At 41.1% G+C, this 19,390-nt stretch overlaps 1 long non-coding RNA gene across 1 annotated transcript in view; it reads right to left on the reverse strand.

Moving 5' to 3' along the window:
* LOC135328799 (uncharacterized) overlaps positions 1-19,390 on the reverse strand; it is a 142,894-nt gene that overhangs the window by 77,421 nt on the left and 46,083 nt on the right. The window contains exons 3-4 of the long non-coding RNA XR_010389837.1: positions 17,363-17,539; positions 12,439-12,524 (exon numbers count right to left, since the gene is read on the reverse strand). This is a non-coding gene — a long non-coding RNA (uncharacterized LOC135328799). The remainder of the gene's footprint in view (positions 1-12,438; positions 12,525-17,362; positions 17,540-19,390) is intronic.

Below are 19,390 nucleotides of genomic sequence, written 5' to 3' on the forward strand. Positions count from 1 at the left end.
ATTGCCACAGCCACCCCAACCTTCAGCAGCCACCACCCTGATCAGTCAGTAGCCATTAACATCAAGGCAAGTCACTCCATCAGCAAAAAGATTACAACTCACTGACAGCTCAGATGGTGGTTAGCATTTTTTAGTAATAAAGTATTTTTAAAATTAAGGTATGTACATTGTGGTTTTTTAGACATAGTGCTATTGCACACTTAATAGACTACAGTATAATGTAAACATAACTTTTACATGCACTGGGTAACCAAGAAATTCATGTGACTCACTTTATTGAGGTGGTCTGGATCCAAACCTGCAAGATCTCCAAGGTATGCCTGTACAGGGTAGCTATTTTAAAGTTAAAAGAAAAAGGGAGGGAAAGAAACCCTCATCGCTGTGATGAAGATTCATATGTAGATTGCATTGTGAGGAATGGAAGTCATTCTTCTGCAAAGGAAATACAAGGTTCCTGACCACTTATGAGTTTTACATGGTATGAAGTTGTTAATTTATGAGAGCCTGGCCCAGTACAGAACTGCATTTCCCCATACAGAGTTCCTTTACTGCTGCATATAGAATTGCACTTACTTCTTCACTGAATTCGATCCGACCCTTACTGTTGTTCTCTGTAAGACAAGGAACGTCAATCAATACTTGCTAACCAGTGAAGGACAAAATGGCTCCAACACGTTTTATATCTGCATGCAAGAGCAGATTTCTTCAACTCTCAGCAGTTGCCCTGAAGCAGGTTTCTTCTAAAGGTACTTTTCAGTTATCTCTAAGAGCTGATGGCTAAGCTCACCACATCACTTCCAGGTTACAGGACAGGGCTCCTTACTGGAGGTGCAGGGAAAAGAGTACTCTCCCCTCCCCTGAAAATACAGAAAATCCTGAGAATTTAGTCATGTAATCAGCATGTCATAAGCCAGGGGACTATGAAGTACAGTTGTGCATACACTAGAGACAAAAACAACTTGAAAGGCAGTGAAAGTCAGTCACACTGTTATCCTGGAATGAAGCAGAGAGATGGAGCTTCACTGAGTCCACAGACTTGCTGCAAAAACAGGCCCACAGTATAAGGATTTAAATTTCCCATAGTTGTTTTTACTCTGCTCCAGGAAATAAGCCTGTGTGCTTATTCCTTTGCAAACAAAGAGGATTTCACTAGAGAAACACTTGGCTTGTATCACTTGCCCAGACTCGGAATATTGGCTCATCACTCACAGGGGTTTTTTTTTTTTACCTGTCATATCCGAGTTTGCTTCGATGGCCAAGACTTTAGAAAAGCTGCTCTGTTCACAATGACATTCACACAAGTTTAAGAACATTCTGAGCTTCCACTGAATTAGCACTTAAATGTACCATCAGCCTTAACCTAGTTTGCAGACTGTTCCAGATAGCGCCGAATTTAACTAAATGCCAAAGCAAATTTATGAAGTAGGGCTTATGGGCTTTCTAATTACACCTTACAGAGTGCCCAAAATAGCACATTTAGTTTCCAGTTCTCCAGACCAGTCCTGGATTGGTTTCATTTGCATCCCAGGACTTTAGTGAAAGAAACTAGGACAGACTCTGGACAGCTATCATTGAGGGAATGCCAACGTAATCCAAACCTCAGTACCTCAGATGACTGCTGCACAGCAGTCACTTATTTATTCTCACTTACAATCAAGAAGAAACACTAGCATTTCATCATCATTTTGTAAAGAGCATAAAAGGTTAATAATTAAGCTCAAATTAAGCAGAGAACATTTGCAACACTGTATCTGAGATTTCTTCATGACAATTCTTCATAAGATGTACAAGTTTTGACTCAAAACCCTGAACACCAACTTAATACGTACAGATGAAAAATTCAACTGACAAGTGCCACTCATCCCAAACAAATATATTCCACACTGTTAAGCAAATAACAGCATAGTAAAGCTAAATGGAATTTAAACAGCATTTTTCCTTCCCAGGTCAGCGAAGCACAAAATCCAAATCTCATTTTTGCTCTCTCAATGAATTCTGCTAATATACCATTGATTAGGCACTCCAAAGAAGTTTCATTAGTTTCAAGTAATACATTCATTCACTTTTTTCTTCTTGGCTGCTGTTCATTTAGTCTTCAACATACTATAACAACACCAAATTATCAGAGTAATACTTAAGCCACAGAAGGGGCTGCAGTAAAAAGAGAGAGCTTTTCACAATTGAGAAGCTGTTCATGGAAAAAAGCTGACTGCCTGCAACCTATGTATGGAATAGGAAAGGAGAAACATTTCTAAAGGGTTTAAAGAGGTTAAGCTTGTGTTTTGCCTTTTACTGCATCAGGCCAAGTCCTCAGTGGATACAAATCACTGCAACTGCATTTCAATCAGCAAAGATAGGCCAGTTCAGAAATTGGTCCCTTTTCCCCTCTTCAAACACTGTCAACAGCCTGGGTTTGTTTATTTGTTTTTTCAGATACTCCTACTTCTCAAATTCAGTCTTAGGAAAAAGCTCAGTGAATCCATTTGAATGTAGTTCAGACTCTATCTATTTTAGTGGATTTACATTTGCTCACAGAATCCCACCTTCAAAGCTGCATGACTAGGGGGGAAAAGTCCTTTTTATAAAAACTCAGAAGTCAAAGGAATAAACTCAAATTCTTGACACATAGTAACACTTTTACCAGACACCATGTTTTCAAGAGAACCAAATATCTATTTTTAATACAAACCCAAGGTAAGATCCCAGATATCCATTTTCCACACCACAAACTAGCCCTACATAGGTTTTACAAACCCTTTAGTGAAGGGCAGTTACAGCTTTACCTCTTCTTCTCTCACCATTGCTTTTGCACTTGGCAGATACATGTTATTTCCCAGAAAGACATAAGACATGGTCTAAAAGTAAAGTGTGAAGAAGCCCTCTTGCCAGAGAGGGCAGCGGTAGCACTCCAGCTGCTGTGGGAGGCTCAGCACAACAGAGGGGCCGGGGGCCTTGGGCCCCCCGGCAGCCCCTCAGGTCCCTCCCTGCCCTCAGGCCACTCTCCTCCCAGAGCAGTGCAAAGGGGCACAGGCCTCTCTCCTCCCCTATAAGTTACCATAGCACTCACCTTTCCCAAATTCTCCTATTGCATAGCAGGGAAAAATACCCTGTTTTTAAGGCCTTACCTGAGGCTGAGCTGTGTAGGAGAGCAAGCAGCAGAGCCCAGCTCAGCACTGCCCACTGGGAGAGGCCCCATTCCCCAGCAGAGGAGCCCCCACCACCTGCCCTGCCCTCACACACGACCCACTCACCCTCCAGCTCCAGCTCCAGCTCCAGCTCCAGCTCCAGCTCCAGCTCCAGCTCCAGCTCCAGCTCCAGCTCCAGCTCCAGCTCCAGCTCCAGCCAACCCCTACTTGCCCCTTGCAGAGGCTAGGAAAAGGCCACAGCTCCCCAGTGGGGCAGCCCACAGCAGGGGCACTGCCTGGGGGCAGGTGCAGCAAATTATGTGGTCACAGGCATAGCTTCATCAGGAGAGCGGCAGGGCTGCCCTCAGCTCTAGCCTGCAGGTTGTTGCTGAGGTGCTGGGTGGGGTGAAATCTGCTTTTAAAAGAATGAGCAACTGCAAGACACGCTGAAAGGGCAGACATGAGGGCCAGAGGTTAACTCTCAGTGGGTGCGAGAGTTATGCAGGGAAGCTGTTGTGACTGAAGCAGGGCCAGAGCCAGGCTGAGGGATTGAGGTGCCCTTTGAGCGCTAAGAAATCAGGCCCACGCACCTAGATTTTGTTGTTTGCTGCTTTATATGTCTGCTTCCTTCTTGCCAAATTAGCAGCTAGGAGGTATACCTAACTACTTTGCTGGAGTTAAATAACTTTCATGCCTTGATTGCCCTCAATCCAGCCAGCTTAGTCCCATCTAACCCTTAAGCATCCAGTGTTTTTCACAACAAATATCCTCCTCGCTTTAAGATGCTTGCATTTTTCTCTTTTGGCAATGTGTTTCATGACCCAGAGCATGTCTATGACCCACGCCACTGCTACCAATGCTGATCTCTTTCCTATCGTTGCTAAGCTCACAATTTCATAATCCATATGTAAAAAGGGTAAGAGGAACACAGGTATGAGTGCTAGAGTCTGTCTATAGCTGTGTGTGCCCTAACCTCTTAGAGATGCTGGCAAAAGGAGCTGCATTTCATCCGCCTGTGAGAGCACAGCTTTATTTTTCCCCTCAGCACAAGGGGAATTTTTTCATCAAATACAGAAGCAAGGAGGAGGTGACCCAGAAAAAAAGGGATACCATGTACTTTATTGAAAACCAGGGGGCTCGGTCACCTCCTCTCCAGTTCACAGTTCAAAGAAGAGTAAGGCACAGCAAATGTGAGCAAATGAGCTCGTAGAGTGCCTCTCCCCCAGGCACAGCACCACACAGAACGGGAACACAGCTCATTTTGAAAGTATCACTGATACCAAAAGTAAACAAAAACATCCAGTTTGTAATGCTGAGCTAAAGATAAAAGCACAGGTTGTTTTTTTTTCTTCACTCCAGCTCCTACTGCTTGTTGTTCTGGAATCTTTTATCCGGATACTCATACACTATGATTGGGTGTTTTCACCAACATGAAACGTTTTTGAAACATGAGAGAACTGTGCTCTTTGGCGACTGGAAAGCACTCCGTCCAAGGAAGGTCAGATTTAAAGTAGTCAGCTGCTGTACATCAAGCAGGCAGTGCCGATATTACAACTATGGAACGGATGTAACTGAACAGCTTTAGTGACAGTTGAGGAGCTGAGGAAGATGTGCAGGTGTGAGGGTACGCACCGCGTAGTAAACCTCATCTAAAGAGATGAGAAGCAGGAGGGCTCACATCTCTCTGAACAGATCTTACTTGGAATATGAACTGCTGGGATTGTCGCGTGTTCCTCCAGTCTTGTCAACACACTGCTGCCTGTGGCCAGCACATGACTAAGGTATCCTGACCGAACACGTCAAAATGCCCCAAAATTGCAATACAGGTCTTTTTTTCTCATTAAAAATGTGGCAATATCATTTTATTATGAAATGTCCTGACTTCAAAAAATACCTCCCTATATTCAGAGAACCGTTTTTTTACTTATAAGCCCATAATTACAAAGTTGGGCAAAAATATGAAGGTCACCATCTTTCCATCTGATTACTCTATACTTCAAACATCAAAAGCTACTAGAATAAGAAAATAAATCTTCACATAACCTGCGCCCTCAACTGTATCTCAGATAATAGCAGGAAATCACAGTAGAAAATCTGCTACGGTAGCAGGATTCACCTGTGAGGACCAGTACAGTGGATTCCTCGGGGAAAAAAGGCTCTGGCATAGCTAGAAAAACATATCAAAACATCTAAGTTATCAATTCAAAGCCATTAGAATACTTAAGGTTTACTAAAGGGTTAATTCCCCAGTGTGCAACCTAGGACTCTAGGTTTGTATGAGCCAATTAACAAGGTATTCTTAAACACGTTAACAAATTCAGTCTACAAAACACTCTGAAAAGGGAACAGATTTTGTCAACCATTTATACATTCAAATTCATTTCAAAGAAATAAGGCTTTTAGGTTGAATGCCCTTCCAGCGGCTTCGCTTCTAGAGTGGATAACTCAGGCTCTGACATTTATGATTGTAATTTTTGTCTGATTCTTATTTGAAAACTAACAAACATCACCCTCAGAGAGAAGAGCAATACCAACACATCATACACATGAGAAAATGCCACTGCCAACGCCTGTAAAAAACTACATCAGCACATTTGCCCAAGAGCCTGGTCTTCAAGTGCCTTTCTCCCTGGACTAGCCCCATTAGCCCCAGAGGTCACAGTCACAGGTATGCTAGGTGGTCCTTTGGTGAGGGGATTCCAGCCTGCGCCCACACTACAGGCCCCCTCGAGTGGCCACATTACATGAATATCCCACAGGCCCTTATGGCAGCCCTCAGCATGCCCTCGCTTATCCCATGCCCCATGCACCTGCTCCAATCATGCCCGCTCTACAACTCACCACAGTCCTCTGTGGGGTGCACTTCCAGGGTCTCCGTTACCTGCCAACAGCATTTTGCCCTCCCACAGAGCATCAGGATGAGGCGGGAGGGGCTGCTACCCATGTGCTTTGCAGATATCTCTGCACAAGGGTGAAGACCATCCAACAGAGGATTTGCTTTAGCAGGCCTTTGCCATGGCTTTACCAGAAGGAGCCAGCAGCAGGCTGGCCCTGGCTTGCAAAAATGCATGCAAGGATGATTAGGGAGTAGTCAGAGAGGCATTTTCAGGGTGAGAGGAGAGTCATGCCTGGCATTTTGCGGAGAAACGCTGTGTGTGAGGGAGAAGGGCAGCGCCAGGTTGCCAGGAGGTGTGGGACTTCCAGTGTGGATCTTCACATGATGAGTGTTTGCAGATTTGGGAGGCTACAGGCCGGGGCACACTCAGATGAGGAAGCCATGCAGACTGCCTCTGACGTACCGCAGACACAGCTAGAAAGATCAGGCTGTCTCAAGGTACCATCCCCTCTTCCTTTCCCTGGCTTTCTCAACTATGCCACACATTCATGACTTACCCTCTAAGGCCAAGACAGGTTGGATTTGGTTTTGTGGTTGATGCCTACAGTGTTATCACCTGACAGTGTGGATACAACCAGTAAGACTGCCAGTGCATGCAAAGACCAAAATAAGTTACTGAAGGGAGTGGCAAAATAATGCATTAAAACAAAGCTATGCTTTGTGGAAAGCAAGCAGACAGCCACGGGGTAACGATGTTGCACACAAGTGGCAGTGTCACCTCTAAGGCACAAGGAAGGTATTATTTGTGCAAGCTGGCTACGTCCTTTCAGTCCAGCAACTCCCAGAATTTCTACCTTTCTCTGGTCAGCAAAGCTTATAGCTGCTGCAAACTCTTCCACAGAAACAAACAAGGAGAGCGAGAAGCCACAATTCAGGTCTCTTGAATGTTATTTCTCTGTAAGAAACTTCTCCTTTTTCTTGTTAGTTTTATTTTGTTTCTTAAGTAATGGAACCCTTGTGCATTCTTGGTAAAAGCTTATTCCACACTGGCAAAATCAGACATCCTTCTTCTGCTATATCAAGGAAAACCATAAACTGCAAACCGTAGATGAAAAGTGTGTGCGCACACACACACACACGTGCGGGTATGTATATACACATATATACACACACATACACACGTAGGGGGTGCGTGTATGAATGTGCATAAATAATGTGTGGGACAACTTCCATCAGCAATAAGTATCTGACTTCAGAGTCAATGAGGTGGTTATACTGCCTGAGGCAATTCCTTGCTGCAGATCATCTGGTGTGACAACAACTTTGCAGTTCCTTGCTCCCATCCACTTTATGACAAATACAACATCCTTACTTTTGCAGCACATAACTCCTTGCAGATGAACAGCCAGAATCACCAGGATATTACTTCAGTTTTTTCACCAGTGCAACTGGGTCAAATGAAAGCCATAAAGCATTTTTCAAAGAGTACAATGGAGCACTGATGTGCAGAGGTGAACTCAGTAGTTTTAGTCAGTTCCTTCAGACAGGAGCTGCATTTCTGCTCTGTAATCATACACCATGTAAACGATGTCCTTTTCCCTGCACCACAGCCCCAAAGCACCCACAAACGTATGCACTAGTCCTGCCACCCTCCATCATCTGGGTAGATGGCTGGACCAATATCAAACTTTGTTAGGTCAGGAAAGGCAATGAAATGGAGGGGCTCAGTGCAGGCAGAGCTGTCTGCCTATGCTCTTCAAGTTGAAGATAAGAGCCATTCTACACCTGATTCAACCCTTTATGTTCCTAAGAGGGGGGAGGACAGGAAACCATCCTCTTTCTGCCATAAAAATTGACACATACCCCCTGTATTTATGTGTTATCATGCCATTAAAATTGAGAATGCTGACAAGTTTCTTGCTAGGATTTCTAAGTCACCTAAGGTAATTAAATATCCTGTTCCCACTAAATTTCAGTCAGATTCAGATACCGAACTCCTCTAGGTCCCTTTGAAAGTCTCAATCCAAAACAGCCAAAACACAACAATGGATAGCAACATAAATCGTAGAAGTAAAATGAAAGCAATTCAGCCTTAGCTATCTTATATATAAAGTTTACATTAATAAAATATATAGTTTGATCAAAATGACAGCCTGCCTTTAGTGTTGCTTTTATTCTCGGTTTCTAAAATAAGACACTATAGCTGTAAGCAAATATGTTAAGCTAATCAATTACATTCACCACCTTTTTCCAGTCACTCGAAATGCTAGACATATTAAAGGAAAGAAGAATCTTCTAACTATATTTTATGTTTTGTGAAATGTCCTGCTTTGTAATTGGTCTTCTTTTATAGGCATTATTTTAGAGCATAGAGTCAAGGTATTATGAGGTTCTGAGGATTTGCTGTAGTTCACAGTGATTATATCTACTTTCTTCCACTGTAATAGTTGTAAAATAGAGTTTATGATCTCTACTCTATATCTTACTCTTCAACACCATTTGACTTAAATCATGCACAGGGTCAGAATTTAAGATTGCTGAGGAAGAAACATGGGCACAATTCTATGATCATCTAAATTAATCTCCCGTTAAACTGTTGCTGCCTTGTCAAAATACCTCAGCAAAGAATTTGATCCAATTATTTTCATAATGGAGTAGGTATCAGCTGTACTCAGTATACCAGTCAAAACACAATTTTTCTAACCATTGGGCTTGCACACTCTACATAATGTCAAAAACTCTATCTGCACTCTCATTATTACTGTTAGCATCCACAATGTGGATTCTGGTAGAAGAAATGAACAGGCAATTTTGCTAATGATGCATGGAGCAAAATAAAATATATTGTGATTTTCTATAACTGCAGTGTATTTGTTTCTGGAATTCTGACTACTGTGAAAAGTTATTCTTATTTTTACAGTGAATTCCAAATTATTTGTATTTAGCCTTGGCTTCTGTCAGGCTTTCTACACAAAAACCCTCATAACATGAAAGAAAATATTTATTACAAGTTTTTTACCCTAAATAGTTATGTTATATATTGTAAATTCCACAGCAGTCATGTTTGCCATCAGATGATCAAATCCTAACAAGAATTTTTCTTTAATACAATATAGTCTGCCAAATTATGGTGGCTATCTGCAGGGGTTATACACACTTTATCAGCTGGTTCAGATAGCCTAGAAGAGTAGACTATGTTTGTTAAAAAAATAAAGCTGGCTGTTAAGTAATATTTATTCCTTGTTTTTATCTAGTGAGGTAAGATTTTAGCATTGAATGTATTATTCTAAAAAGTCTATGTTTGATAATCAAAATCTTAAGATGGAATACTTGAGAACAAAATGCCAAAAATCTTTTGAATCTTATGTAATAAAAATGGGCACACTGTAACAGCAAAAAAATAGTTTGCATAGCCACACATATATCTGTCTGTATCTTTCTATCTATCTACGTATCTAGATATTCACAGACTAGATTTTCTGTTTGGCTGAATATACTTCTACGGAGGTCAGTGTGCCTTTTGCCAATATAAACAAGTTGAGGACAGTTGCCTCCTATAACATAAATCCATAAGAAATGGTATTTAGATTGGACACTGTCTCTCTGTGCCAACTTGAGTCAAATGTAAGATAGTAATGAGTATATGAGCTTTGACTTAGAAGAAACATGGCAATTAAAATGATGCTAAATGGAAAAAATATCTGTAGAAAGTAATGGGATCTGGTGTTCAGAAATCATTGCCGTAAGGCTCACAACCTACAAGATTTAAAAGCCAAAGACAATTTTGAGTGACGTGGCTAGGGAAGAAACATGCTATTTTCATAAAGTAATTCCATGCAACTAAAGAGTAGGGGCCACCTTCACAAAATGTCTTGGATGCTAAAATACTGAAAATTGCAATGTCTCACTTCTAAGCATCAGGTTTTCTGGCATAAACTGCAGCCATGAATTAGGCTCCAAATGCAATATGGAAAGTTAAGCACCCACAATTCAAAGTACAAACTTAAAAAATATATACGGACAGGGAGTCACCATTTCCTGGAGCTATTCATCTGCAAAAGTTCTTCCACTACAAAGCAGCTGGAAAAGACATGACATGACAAGATACAAAATCCCAGGAGGGGAAGCAGAGAGGCCGGCAGCTCAGCGAGGCAGAGCGCATCAGCCCCTTCCAAGCAGTGATGGAGGCCACCACATCCCCAGGGGACGGACAGCAGCATGGGCTCACCAGTGACTGGTGGAGTGGGGAGCATGTTAGTGTTCAATAGCCCATTTCTGTGCACAGCCTTGCAATAACTTGCTGTGTACTCATGAGCTGTATGAACGAATATGCTTTCCAATCTCCAAACCTGGTAAAAGATGATCAAATAGAAGTGACCCTAGAGGGTTATAGCAGAAGATGGAGATCACAAAAGCTTTACGCCATTACAATTATCTTTACTTCTAAGTATTTGTGATACATAACCTTAATCTTGTGTGCGTTTGGGTGTACCCTAAATAGCAAGCCTAAATGTTTATGTCATACATGCCTAAGTTTCTCTCCTCAGATGGCATCTTCCCACCTTCAAAACAACAAAAATAATTCCACTGAAGTAGGATCTTTTCAGTGCACAAACTGAAGGCAATCTGTATAACAGAACTTATTTGTCTTCACAAATTTTAATTTTTTATCTATAGGCAAGGCTGTGCTTTGTTCACTGCCAGGAAGTTACAGTGCCACAGTCCTGCACTCTATGGTCCATCATTACAGACGGATATTCTACCTCAGTGAGGAAACAGGTGGTCCTTACCTGGAATTTCATTACTTCTTTTACACTGAGTTTAACTCAGTCTTTGTGATGGTTGATATATACTCTAAAAATTTCTCCAATAGAAAGTATTTTTTCCTCATGAACTGAGAGATTCCTTGGTGGAAGATAAATAAGCCAGTAATATTTCTGTCTCCAGCACTATCTGAGCTGCATTTTTTCCATCACCCCAAACCTTGAAAGCTGTACATGCTTCTTCCTCAAAACAACAGGCCAGTTTAAGAGTCATACTTTAGAATTTTCCCTTCTCTTTCCTTTCCTTAAAATGATCTTAAATCTACCTGTCTAGATTTGTTTAAAAAAGGTTCATTTTCTGAAGCTGTCTTTACCCTGAAGCATTTTCTTTCAAGTCAGGTATGGTTTACTGAGCTAGTGAAACTTGTCAATAGCTATCAGTAAAAGAACTTTTTTCTTCTCCTTCTTTTTTGGCTATTAAAGTGTACATATTCTGGTATTTCATTTAAAGCCCTGAACCACTATCCGGAGACACCTACCTCTTTTTGTTGACAGCATCCATTGCCAAAGCACCTGAATTTCTGAAATGTGGATCGCAACTAAATTATCTGGCCTAAAGCAGTGACATGAATGCTCCCTGTAGCACACATTACAGAAAAAAACCAAAACATAGCACCCATATCTGCAAAGCTCTTATTATTGGCTTCCTCTATGTTACATATGTTGGAATATGTGCTCTGTAAGTTGGAACAGACTGTGTTGTCACAGATCAGCTGTGGTTTGTCAAAGACATGCATGGCTGAAAAGATTGAAAATGGCAGCACTAGCTGACTGAGGTATATGCAGGTTCCAGGCTAGGCGATCACTGGGCTTACTCCCATTTACCATAGGTGTCCTTCTCCTTAGATGCATCTACCTTGACTGACTGCTTTTATAACTGTCTTGCATCAGACCTACTTGCTGATGTGGAATGGCAGCATTTCCTTACATAACTGCTCCTGAAATTTACTTAAATTTTCCTGGAAAGAAGGTTTAGTGCCCAGGCTTTCTATTTATCACAACTCTTGTTTTCACCTCATCAGAGACACGTTTTTTGGGAAGCTCAATTCTAAATTTAATAAAATCAAAGCTAATAGATAATAGCTGTTAGTCAGTGAACTAACTCTTAGAATCATTCTCATTCTGTAGGCATTTTTTCTTTAAAATAAAACACCTAAGTAGGTCCAAATGTTTCAGAATTAACAGAGTCTGGTTTCCTACTTACTTGTGTTTCATAGTTGATAGACTGGAGTATAAGCTCTTCCTGAAGCTTTTCCAAGGCTTGGGCATTCATCACCTTCCTTTCCAGTGTGGGTTTTCCAGGTAACATTGTACATATTTGTGGTACATCTTCCCCTACGCCCAATGAGGAAGAAATTTTCTTCCTCTCCAGCACTGTCATTTTTGTTAATGAAACTTACAGAGATTCTGCTTCTGCCAAATTTCATATTATATATTTCATACTGGCCAAGTAGTTCAGAGGGACAGGGCATGCATGCACACAGTGTGAAAAGATATGCTTCATTTCAACAGAAAAAATGGATGAAGAATAAAAAATAAAAAATAAAAAATTACCTGTAAAAAGAAATTTCTTTACGTGTCTCTCGTTCTCAGGCTCTTTACATATTTCTGTTTCTCTTTTCGCATGTCCATTTGATCTTTTTTTTATTCCTACCTTTTTTCTGCATCTGTTATTTTTTCTTCTCTCTCTGTTCTTCTCTCTTTTCCTTTCCATTCTTTGTCTCTTTTCTCTGGATCAAACTGGGAGGAGGGACATTTGAGCATCATTAGTCTATGGACCTACAGACATGTATCACACAGAAGCAGACATCACAAAAACTAAGCACTTCGTCTAATCCCTAGGAATTACTGCTGGCATCAGCTCCCAGCAGACAAGTACTGGAATTTTTGAAAGAATATTGCCCTGCTGAAGGTGCTGCAAAGTTGTCAAGTGGAGTGCTCTCTGACATACATGTTATACCAATGCAATACAGATTTTGCCAGTCCACTGTGCCATTCTGCAAAGGTCAAGAAAGTTGTTCGGACTTTCTGTCCTGGCTTTCATGAGGTCTGTTTCTGCCTCTCTTGGGAAACTGAACAAGACTACAAATTAATTTCAGTTTTGATAAGAAGGAATTATTATGACTGCTCAAAAATGCCATTAAAATTCCTTCATGCAAATCATTACAAAATTATCATCACACCAAAACAGTTCTGAAGTTGTTACTATCATAATCGAAGTTTGGGTTAATTTAGTAAACTCGGCCTCTTACGTTTGGGACATATATCCCACGCATCTTCACTGTGTTTTTAGGGGCCACAGTTAGCAGCTTTTTGTATTTTAATTTCTCACATCTGTACCACTTTTTATGTCATAGTCCTATAACATTTGAAAATCCGTAATAGGATAAATCCACCTAATGAAGTCGATGGAGTTATGCCAGGTACAAAGCAGTGCAGGATTTGTCTCTTTGTTCTCATGATGGAGTACTCCATCAGGAAGAGAGATTGCTGTCAAGCTCTGGCATGAATACTTGGATACTACTCCATATATATAGTATGCCTTTTAAGATGGCTGCAGTTCAAGAACCTTCCTGAAATATTATTTGCTTTAATTAACAAAAGCATTACATAGACAGCTATAGCATGTTCTCAAAGAGAAGCTTAAAATTCGCTTCAAGTTATGTGCTTGATGTTAGAAAGTAACCGTGGGGATGCCCAGTCCACCCCCACTGCTCCAAACAGGGTTCACTAGAGCAGGTTACCCAGGATCCCGTCCACTTGGGTTTCAAATATCTCCAAGGATGGGGATTCCACAATCTCTCTGGGCAACCCATTCCAGTGCTTAACACAGTAAACAAGCTTTTTCTTACATTTAAATGTAATTTATGTAAATGTAATTTAATTTAATGTTAATGTAATTTAATTTAATGTAAATGTATTTCTATTTGGGCCCATTGCCTCTCACCCTGTCACTGGGCACCACTGGAGAGAGTCTGGCTCCATCTTCTTTACTCACTGCAGGTATTTTTACACACTGATAGGATCCCCCTGGAGCCTTTTCTCCTCAAGGCTAAAGAGTTCAAGCTGTCCCAGCCTCTCCTTGTATGATCAATGATCCAATCTCTTATAATCTTCAAAGCCCTTTGCTGGACTTGCCTCAGTATGTCCATTTCTCTCTCATACTGGGGAGCCCAGCACTGCACTCAGCACTGCACCCAGCACTCCAGGTGTGGCCTCACCAGGGCTGAGTCAAGGGGAAGCATCACCTCCCTCGACCTCCTGGCAGTGCTCATCCTGATGCAGCCCAGGAGGCTGTTGCAGCTTTTGCCGCAAGGGCACCTTGCTGGCTCACGGTCAGCTTGGTGTCCACAAGAACCCCAAGTCCTTTCCCGCAGAGCTGCTTTCCAGCCAGTCGGTCCCCAGCCCGCAGTGGTGCATGGGGTTATTCCTGCCCGGGTGCGGGGCTCTGCACGTTCCTTTGTTGACATCTCTGCCAGCCCATCTCTCCAGCCTGTCGAGGTCCCTCTGAAAGGCAGCACAGCCCTCTGGCGTACCAGCCACACCTCCCAGTTTCATATCATCATTATGGTTATGAATGATAATTTTAGTGTAGATTTATAAATCTGCCTTCAAATAAGTTCCTTGCTGGAGTTAACTAGGAGAAATATGGTTTAACAATAAGAACTCTGCTATTACTCATTATTGATAACCTGCTACTAAGCAGCATGAGGCCTGCATAGGCTCAGTGGATAGGCTCAGTGACTAGTATTCTAAAGTATTGTTTTAAAACTTTAAAATGTTGACCTGTCCCATAAAAGACATTAGTTTCTGAAGATTACAACTGACACCTTATACTTGCATCTTAATTCACCTCTATGGAATCAGTTACTGACAATCCTCGGTATAACTATAAGTAAATAACATTTTTATCTTCAGTATAAAAGGCCAATTACATATTTTTGGAGGAGTGATTTACAGCTAAATGGATTGAGACTATATGGACGACATTCTGATGAAAATCTCTATTCATGAACTCCTATTAAGCTGTATTTGGAGAAATAAATCTAAGCTTTCTGAAAGACGATCACAAATATGTACATAAAATATTCCCTTAAAATGGAAGAGCTTGACTTTTAACATTTCACAGAACAACTTTCTCAAATCAGAATCAAAAGATTGAGAAAGAGTCGTAGCTTGCCCTTGTTCCATATATCTGTACATTATTTCACACTGAACAACAAGAAAGGCTCAAGTACTTCAAACAAAACCTTTACTGGGGCTGAAGAAGCCCTGTAAGACAGCAAGCTTCTGGTACCAGTAGGTTCTGATGAGAAGAGTCAAATACACTGAGTACCACTATGCTCAGTGGAAAGCCTCTGGGGATCAGTACAATGACCTGACTGCAGGTGCGAAATTTAAAGTTACCATAAAAAAGCTGGATGCATATCTTAATTTGAAATATGATTTTATCTGCAGAGAGAAGCAGCTCAGAAATATTTTTCTACAGAGCCACAGATAAGATCAAAACTGCTTGGTTTTGCCTTCCCCCACAGCAGAGTGCATTCTGCATGCTTTGGTTATATGCATGGAGCAAATAAATTGCATAATTAGAGCGTGCAAACCAGATCTGACATATGCCACACTGATCTGATTTCACATTGCACAAATGCCTGACAAGTATAATAAATAAACCAGACCACATTAATTGCTTTTCTAAGTCCCCTAAAATTCATGGAACTTATCCCTGAGTGAGTTTGGTTCATCTAGCCAGAAAGAAACATATCGGCCAGAACTTCCCACTAGCCATTTGCAGCCTCCCAAACTGCAAACTCAGGCATGAGATCTAACTAAGGAGCATATCGAAGGTGAGGTTTGATGCTTAAATAATCATGGGAAGAAAAATTTAAAAATGCTACAAGCACTGTGCACCCTTCCCAAAAATTCATCATGCGGAACAGCAGCATGAATTAACATCCAGAAGATCTTAAAAATACCTGGGAAAATTAAGCATTTGGCCTTTCAAACAAGGTAAGTTCCACCAAAAATCAGGGGCATTTAAAATACTTCAGTTAGAAACCCTCAGGATATTAGTACATGTATGTAAAAATAATATTTTACACTATCATTTATTAGCAATAAACTTCACTACCTTTGTCAGCTTTGGACTCTCTCTCACTGTACATAGAAAAAGCGCCCTACAAATACTGGGCCTTGACTGTAGAAAGTACATCTGTCTTATGTTGTGATGTAAACTGATTCAATATTAATAATACAAGATTTACATAGCTAATTTCATGTTCCTTACGAAGCTATCATTAAATAACATTGTGTTATATTAGTACAATGAACTAAGATCCAGAAATCTAATGCCATCTCCCTAAAATTTATTAGAATACTGATACCATTTTATGACTAAAATTTAACATCACTCAATGCCTTAGCATTATTCATATTGCTTTTCAATCTAGCAAACACAGCAAGACTTTCCAGTCTGCCTGGACATAAGATTTATAGAAGGCACTGGAAAATGTATTGGTTTAAAATGACTTTTAAAATATTTTGCATTTGGTTGTGTAATACAATTGGTGCAATTTTTCTTCTTTGTCTGTTTGCTGCTTTCCTCTGAATAAAGAAAACTTGATCTTAGCTTTTAGAAACAGCAGCACATTTCTGATGCTCTCCCAGAATGGTTTGCTTCCAAATCACTAATTATCCTTTCAAACTCATAAGTCCGAATTCCTAGGGCAATGCACTGGAAAAAGAGGTTCTGAATGTCAATTTTCAGTTCAGTGTACTTATAATTGTTGGCAGGTGTTTTTTCCATGAAATATGCTCTTCATCTTTTTGAGGTGCTAAATTTGTCCAGAGTGTGTTTATTACATCTCTCTGGACTTCACTATTCTGGTTTCTTCTTCAGCCCTAATAAGTTTTATTTTTTAATTTATCTTTCCATCACTGAGTGAGAGGGAGGTTGAACACTCTTTTTCCTAAAGATGAAATTTCAACAGCCTCAGGAGCTTTCATATTCTGGGAGTCCAGGAGCCAGACAGTCCCTTTCTCTCATTGATGTGTTTCTTTCTGCTCTGAGAAAGATTTTTTCCCTTTTCTTTTCCTCAGCTCTGAAAATGACTTCTTAATCTACTGCCTTCCTTTCTGAGAAAGGGCTTTAATATTCTACTCTCAGACAGGATCTTTCTTAGCTTTTTTTCATTCTGTAGGAACTTTTGCCTACTTCTTCTGCCTAGAGGGAGGTTTGGACCTACATTCCCCACTGGTATGAACCAGATTTACCCCACAGAAGTCAGTGGACCCATGCTACTTTACGCCACCTGAAGAGCTTAAATTTATGGTTGCTTTGAGTGAAAGAGGTTTCTAAAATGATTCACTTAAAGCTTTCAGCACAGCAAAGCTCTTTATCCTTTTTCTGGGTTAGATGTCATTCTCCCTGAGAACAGCAATTCTAATGAAATTTATGTCTTCTATCCCCTTAACTGCATTCATTAATTAGCAGTAGGCTGTATTGAATGTGTAAAATATTCTTTGTTTTAGCAAATTAGGATCCCCCCTAATCCCTCCCACCCCCAGATCCATCATACCTCATATTTAATCCTTCCCCTGGAGAAGGCTCACATCTGGGGCAGTAAGGAACGATGCAAAGGGAAGGAAGGGAGAGGAAAGTGATTTTGCAGTTCAGAGGCAGCACAGTTTCCTCCTGTGTCTCTGCATGAGTCTCTTAGGTTATCACTTTGATCTTGCAATATCCCAATCTTTGGCTATGAAAAGAAAAAGAAAAAGAAAGAAAGAAAGAAAAGAGATGTTACAGAAATCCAAGTTGTTTCTGAGTAAAAATAGTCTCAAAATTTTGTTGAAAATGTTGGCCTTGTTCCACTGGTATCCTGTGGATTAACTCCCTGAATAGAGTCCTGAAAATGGGGACCATGCAAACGATCTGAAAACCTCATGTATGTGAGCAGATCATCAACCATAGGTGAATCTGATATTTTCCCACTTTCTTTTGGCAGAAAATTAGCAGTGTTTTTTCCTAGACTTCAGTTCTTTTCTTGATAATTTGTAGTTATTTCTTTTACAGTCATTTATTCCTGCAATCTGATAGTTTATTATGCCTTTTAAAACCCATTAGAAATAAATAGGTTAAAATGATTTAGTAGTACATGGAAGATCTCCCTGATGGACTTTTTACCTTCCCATGCAATATAAGGGAACATATGCCTTATTGAATATCGTAAAAATTATCATGGAATTGTAGAATCACAGAATAACTCAGATTGGAAGGGATTTCAAGAGGTCTTTACTCCCTCCTCCTGCTCACAGCAGGGCCAGCTATGGGGTCAGATTACGTTGCTCAGGGCTTTATCTGATTGTGTCTTGAAAAATTCCAAGCACAGAGACTGCCCAACCTCTCTGGGCACCCTGCTGCACTGCTGGGCTGGCCTCATGGGGAAAAGGGGTTTCTTTACACCCACTCTGAACCTCTCTTGTTCCAGTGTAAGCCCACTGTTTCTTGTCCTCTCCCTGTTCACCATTGGGAAGAAGCTGTCTTCTCAGTGACCTCCTCCTAGGTATCAGGGGGCTGTTGTTAGGTCCCCCTGAAGCTGCCTCTTCTGGCAGAAAAATCCCTGTTCCCTCAGCACCTCCTCAAAGGGGAAGGGCTCCAGCCCCCAAACATCTTCTTGGCCCTCCACTGAACTTGCTCTAGAACACCAACGTCTTTCCTCTATTGGGGGGGCTCAAAACTGGATGCAGTATTTAGATGTGGTCTCACAACTGCTGAGTAGAGGGGAGAATCACTTCCTTCAATCTGTTGGCAAGGCTGTGGTTCATGCAGCCCAAGGTGCTGCTGGCCTTCTTTGCAGCCAGGGCACACTGGTGGCTCATGCTCAGCCTGCTGTCTGCCAGGACCCCTGGGCCCTTTTCAGCAGGGCTGCTCGCCAGCCAGGCAGCCCCCAGCCTGTATTGCTGCTGGAAGTTCTCCCTTCCCAGCTGCAGGACTGTGCATTTGCCCTTGTTGAATTATTCTTTTGGATCCTCTGTCCTTCTCATTTGTGAACTTCATGAGTGTGCACTCCATTGCCTCCTTTGGGTCATTGACAAAGACATTGAATAGGATGTGTCCAAAGATAAGACACCTGCAGTACACTCGTTATGGGCCTCCATAACAAGTAGATTATGTGGTGATAGATTATGTCCCATTAACCATTACCCTCTGAGCCTGATCAACCACCTAGTTCTTGCCCATCCAATTGCCCACCAGTCCAGACCGTAATGTCCCAACTTGGATAAAGAAATACTGTGGGAGAGTGCCAAAAGCCTTGTCATTGTATTTAGAAAACGATTGTATTTAGCAATTATTGTGTTTAGAAGAATACCGCAAACTTTTTATGTTCCACACTTAACTTTACAAAACATCCTTTTTGCTTCAATATTTGCAGTCCTGCCTTTAATTGTTTCAGTAAACTGTAGGCCTAATTTTGATACCAGACCAGCTCCTCACTGGGGTAACACTACTGGTTGCCACAAAATTCCTTACAATTTATGTCAGCGTAAGTGATATCGATGTCAAGCTCTAATCCCTGATGAATCAGGGTAGAAATAGATATCATTGC

The sequence above is a fragment of the Dromaius novaehollandiae genome, chromosome 6 (assembly GCF_036370855.1).
Source record: "Dromaius novaehollandiae isolate bDroNov1 chromosome 6, bDroNov1.hap1, whole genome shotgun sequence".
Lineage (NCBI taxonomy): Eukaryota > Metazoa > Chordata > Aves > Casuariiformes > Dromaiidae > Dromaius > Dromaius novaehollandiae.